The sequence below is a fragment of the Trachemys scripta genome, chromosome 7 (genome assembly GCF_013100865.1).
Source record: "Trachemys scripta elegans isolate TJP31775 chromosome 7, CAS_Tse_1.0, whole genome shotgun sequence".
In the NCBI taxonomy this organism is placed as follows: Eukaryota; Metazoa; Chordata; order Testudines; family Emydidae; genus Trachemys; species Trachemys scripta.
The window spans coordinates 58,356,993-58,363,350 of record NC_048304.1 but is presented as its reverse complement, the minus strand read 5'-3'; positions in this window follow the sequence as shown (position 1 = coordinate 58,363,350).

Here is a 6,358-nt window from a genome sequence, read left to right as displayed (position 1 = left end):
TGGGAGCCCTTCACTCCCCTGGACTTCAAGTGCGTATGTGGATGCTCAGGCCATGATCATGCATGCTGCCAAACATGCAGTAATCCCACTGGCTTCAATAGGACAGGATCGGGCATAATCCACCCATTAGCTCTTGCAGGATTGGACTCAAATTGAATCCCAAACCTGAAAGGGAGCATCAGAGATTGGCTTTGAGAATTCAACCCTAGGGGGCTGGGTCTCACAGCCTTTATTTGCAGGAGGAGGCTCTAAGGTTTCAGCGGGACCGCTCCCAGGAATAAGGGGTGCAGGAGCGGGTGGGTGCTGAATGCATAGTTACAAAACCAGTGGAGTTGATTCCCCTTTTCCTGACACCAGTGGAAGCCAGGATAACTCAGCTGAAGACAATGGAGTTACAGCAAACTAGTGTGAGATGAGAATTGGGCCCAATATGTTGTTTTCTGTGAACACACATGTTTAGCCACATTCTGGGCTTAGTGAGCCTCATTCTGCTCCCAGGTACAGAATCACTCCATTTATCTCAGTGACGTTTTTCTGCCTTTACTCTGCTGTGACTGAGAGCACAAAATCTGGCTCAGGAGCCAGACAGTGGCACAGGGAGAACAAGATCAAATGTTCCTGCAAACTCTGTTCTCCTCTGACCAGCAGTTCACGCCGGGGCTCCTTCCTTGTTCCGAGCAGGCAAATTAATGTGTAATTACCAAAAGCCATTATGTGCAAACTGGTGAATTTTCTGATAGGGCAGAGGAATCTGCCTGCGGAAGCCAGTCTCCCTTTTTTAGCGTGCCTGAAATTAACAAGGAAATGTGCATTTAGGATGGGGTGTTCAAAGAGGCCTAGATCCCCTTGAGCTGGGCCCCCAACTCCCTTAGGAGCCTTTGATGATACCATCCTGACACATGACACTTCCCCCGCCCTGACATCCCCAAGGTGGTTGTGCTTGAAGATGTTCAGGTAAGTCACATGAACTGCAATGAATCAACACAATCTCCCTAGATTGGTTTCTTCATTGTAAGGTTTCCATCTAGCTTTACAAGTGGGAGGAGAGTCAGGAGGATAAGGGGATGTGCCCCCAGCCAGGGTGACACCCCACTTCCCCAGGAAGCTCAGCACCACCTCCAAGCTGTGTGGGCATCATGTGACTCGCAATCCACACTACGCACCATTGGAGTGTGAGCAGGAGCAATCACATAGGTGTTTCAACCTGTCAGGTGACGGGCAGGGAAGGACTTCATGACCTGCCAGCCCCCCTGCAGCTGCAGCAACATGTCTCTCTTCCTCAGATATTTCCCTTCCTCGGGGAAGCCCTGTGGCAGGAGATCCATGGGTTTGTGTTCACTCTTTGTGTCATGGGAATGCCCGAGGGGTTTGCCAGCTGGCAGGGACTAAAAGTCAGGGGTTGCTTTCAGGGGAATGAATGGAAAAATCTAGAGGGGTTGTGGATGCAGAAATGTTACCCAGCCCTCATAGGCCTCTCAATGTGAAACTTTTCCTACCACCTGGCAACAGGGAAGTGACGATGTGTACACAACTCTGCCATTAGCTGTGCAGTGCTATATAGCAGTTGGTAACCCATTGCTTCTACTCTGCTCTCCTGGTCTAGAGGTCAGGGGCGGGGGAAGGAGGTTGTTAGACCAAGAGCCCTGTGCTCTAGTCCTCACTTTGGCGCTCACTCATGTTGTGACCCATGTTGTGGCGCTGTGCCTCAGTTTTCCCATTTGTTCAAGGGAGATAATTACACTTATTGGTGCTGTGGGACCTAACTCCTCTCTGTAGAGTTCTGTGATATGCTCAGGAGAATTTCTTCTGAGGTGTAGGGCAAAGCAGTGTAGGTCAGACTGTGCTGTCGGGGTTCATGCCCTGTGGTATTCTGCCAAGCGGGGGAGAGACAAAGAACCAGACAAAAGAGAACAGGGCCCTGCAACAATGCCAGGCTTGCCTGATGCAGGTGAATGGGGCTGTTCCACCAGAGACACTTTCCCCTGCTGATAAACAAGCAGGGGCTGGGGGCCTCTTACCAGCACAAGATCATGGTTGTGCAACTGGCACTGAGCAGCTCATGTCTTCCCATTTGTGTGGCCGGCTGGAATCTTTTCCAATGGCCACATGCGCTGTCGGGGTTACGTCTGTCTGCCCCACACCTCTGTGCTCCAGCTGGGATCAGCGCCAGTGGTCCCAGCCGTGCTCCACTCCTGGACTGCTCAATGTATTCACTCCATTAAAGTAAGCAAAGCAAGGACAATCTCATCTTCCCCCACTGTTGGTGCCAAATCAGGAGGAGGGCTTGAATTACACACCTCTGCAGGACAGGGGAGTGAGAACTCCCCCCATGCTTTGCACTGGCTTCCTGGAACTGGGTCTGATTGCAGAGGGGTAAGCAGGTACTGGGCATGCACAGTCCCTCCTCAGCAGGATGGGGTGGAGAATGAGTGGAGTCTTGGCTTCAGCCCTCCCTGCTTGCTGGCCACTCAGAGCCTGTCCTAATTTGTCCCTGGTATAAGCCAGCAATATTGTTACTGGAGCAAGGGGCAATCAGAGAGAGGGGTCTGAGCAACAGACCCTCCCCACCCCTGCTACGGCAGCTTATGCACCATCCCTCGCTCAGGGGTTGTGACTAAGGCACAATAATCTAGCCCTAAAATTATAACCTTTGTACTCTGTCACTTTAAACCAAAGCACTGCACAACAGCTGCAGTCAGGAAGGAAGGATGGACAGGGCCAGTTTAAGCAAATGTGGTGCTCTCTAGCTGCAGGGCTTAAAATTCAAGCCTTGCTCCTGCAGTCCGATTCATGCGGCCCACACTGGAGCTCAGTGCAGGGGTCCAGACTGCAGAATCAGGGCCTAGGGGTGTAGCAGTAACCTATCCTAACCCTCACTGGCCCCAAGTTCTAATGCCCCAATAGTTGGTGGGCTCAGCTCTGGAGTGAGGGGGCTGTATGATGCGTGTGCCACCTCCACAGGGCTACACGCATCAGACTACGCAGGACAATGCATATCTTGCGCTGTGGCAGAATCAGCTGCTGTTTTTTAAGGGACGATCCTGCTGTCATTGAAGTCGACAGCAAACTTCCCAGTGACTGCAATGAGGGCAGGATCAGGCCCTTCACTTTCAAATAAATGAGTGAAAAAACGATCTATTTCTCTGAATGAGACAGAGAGACAAGCAGGTCCGGAATGCTGGATGCCACCAAACAAAACTGGGCTTGCAGCACCACCTTGTGGCTCACTGGGAGTGGGGGAATAGCCCAAGTTAGGAAGAACCAGAGATGTAGGGTGAAATCTTCAAAGGGATCTGGACTCCCTGGTATCCAACAAACTTAATGGGAACTGAGCACCCAAATCCCCCAAGAGATGCTGAAAATCCTACCTGTGTTCTCTAAAAGAAAGTGAACAGAAATCCTGCGCTAAGAACACCGAAAATGGGGAAGAAGCAGCCACGTTACCCCAACTATTATTATTATTCGGGGTGCGATAGTGCTTAGACGTCTCAGCCATGGTCCCAGGCTCCCAGTCACAGTCACAGTCCCTGCCACAAAGAGCTGAAGATCAGTGTCTCAAAGGCATTTAGGCACTTAACTTCCATTGGATTAGGTACCTAAATACCTTTGAGGATCTAGACCTTACAGTCTAAGTAACCAAGACAGACTAAACTCTCCAGGGCAGGGACTGTCTTTTTGTTCTGGGTTTGTACAGCGCCTGGCACACTGGGGTCCTGCTCCATGACTGGGGCCTCCTAGGTGCTACCACAATACGGGGGTGGGAGGGAGAGAAAGTGATTTGCCAAAGTCCCACAGGGAATCAGGGGCAGCACTGGGAAATGAGGTTGGTAACAGAACAACAGAGGGAAGCCTGGCTCGAACAGCACAAGCACTGGGAAGCAGCATGACTGTAAGACATCGATAAGGATTTAATTATGTATCGATTGCTGGTAGAACATTCGCTAGACAAAAGGTGTTTTAATAAAGAGGAATCAATTCCTAACCTCTTTGAGCTGGCCTTTTCAAACCACAAATATTTACACAGGGGCCTTTCATTTCATTCACCATTTAATTAATAGGAAAAACTTGAGATAAACGGCAGGAAAAACAAAAGGCAAAGTAGCCTGCGGCACGAGAACCTTGGTGAATGCTCAGCTGTGATGTGGTCCTTCCACCAACCAGCATGTTGGCTGGCCCCACTCACTTGGCCATCTGTAGAACATGGTGACCTGGAACCATGGAATCAGAGAAGAGGGTATCCAGGGGCGATTCTGTGGATAACTGATTAATCTAAAAACCTACCGGAGCACTGAGCAAATGGCCTGTTGCTGATATGGTAGTTGCCCTCAGGTCCTGTTAGACTCCAAGAGTAGCCCATCAAAACAGGGCTCCACCTCGATGGGGAAGATGAGCCTCAACCTCAAAATGCAGGAGGCAGTGATGGGACCATGCCAGGGGTGTAACAGTCATTCCTCTAGCATCTTGTATGAACCCGGACATCTGATCCAGAGTGTGGTGGCTTGATCGACTGAGCCTTCAGACTCCTGGGATGAGCCCTCAGACATCACGGTGGTCATGAAATCCTGAGCCCACGCAGGCCACTTGTCATCCACGTGGGGGTTAACATCACCATGCACTAGGCACCTTGGAGCCTTCAACATCACGGCAGTGAGGAGCTCTTTTGCCTAGGCAGAGGCTTCGCTGTGCCCAGACCTCATAGCCTTCAGGCCACCACCTTCTCACCCACTTACTTCATGCTGCATTCAATTCCTGGTTGGAAGCAACTGGGCCCCGTCCTGCAGAATCATACATGCAAACCCAGAACCCTCGTCTCTCAGGAGATCAGGAATGATTTATGTTATTCACTGCTGGCCTTGCATTAAGCAGCACACACCGAGGGCACCCTCCTCTCACTCACCACCTTCTCCTCCCACAAGACAACAGACCCAACCAATGGCACCAAGACTCACCCTACATTCCCACCTGGGATTAATCTGCATCTGGCCCAGGGAGGGAAACACATCCCAGCAAACCAAACGAAGGGGAGGGATAGACTTTCACCAGCATGTCCCCCCTCAATGAGTCCCCTACTTTTAGAACTTCAGACAACCCCCCTCCTCCCAATCACCTGGTAATCAGCCTCCCAACCAAGCACCATCAGCGGGGAAAAATATCCACAAGTTCCCTCAGCTAATACAGATGGGGGTGGGCTAGGCCAGGTGCCATCTTAATGCAACACCTGCACACAGCAGGACTCCCGGCCTTTGCTGGCAGAGCTAGCGGGGCATCCTGCTTCATCCTTCTCAGGTCACCAGCAAGCTTCCGTGAGCTGTCAGGGTGCTCCTGGGGGAGAAGCTGTTAATGAGTCTGGTTGCATTCAGTGTATGATCATGACACTTCACTAATCTTCGACTCTCAGGCCCATTGGTTCGGCATGATTTTCTCTCTCAAGTTTGATCAGATCCATGAGCTCATGAGGGTACCACATAATGGTAGGCATTCTGCTTGGACAGCTCTTCTCTCTCTTTGGAGGAGATTCTAGTCTGTTCAGGAAGGGTGGGTGGGATTTCGTGTTCCTTATTCTCACTCCTGTTCCAAAATTCAGCTCCAGCATGTGTCTGCATTGCGCCAAGGACTAGCTATCACCCGTTGGAGACCCAGAGTGGGCAATTCTGATAGAAGGTTTTGGGCCGTAGCAGCATGTGTTAGTGGAATGAATATCAGGTCTCTGGTCCTGTCCAAAATAAATAAACAAAATACAGTCATTAATTTAATTATCACCAAGATCCAGACAGTGTTTGTCATCCTACCTACCTCCACTTACAAACCCTAGGTTTAGTGGTGCACTGATCCAGAAACCGGGAGTTAGGGGATGATCTCAAACCAAAGTGGTAGCATTCCTGCACATTGATATTCCTTTCTGCTTCCTGCAGTTAAAATTATACACAAAACTTGCAAGCATTTGTTGTGCAAGATAAATATGGCAGGACAACTTTCAGACATGTACAGGCTGTAATGCTTCCCAGATGCTTACAAGAGTTAATCTACAATAAACCCTGGGGACTTCAACATGAACAACATTTAGCATCGTTATCAGTTCCTCTAGGAAACCTATAGTACCTGGAGAGCTGCAGATTGGTGGGCTGTCCATGACTCTGCTACATTAAAAGGACTTTGCAGGCCCTGGGAATCTGCTTCTGCGTTTCCAGCTGGATGAAAACAGCTATTGTGAAATGGATGCAGATTTCCCTAAATTCTGTAAGTGAAGCAACAAAAGGGAAGGAATCTAATCTTTGGGCAAATAAATAGCTCACAGACCCTAAGAGGAACCAGTGCCAGTCCCCCAGTGATGATGAAGCCCAGGATGTGTCGGAAGCAC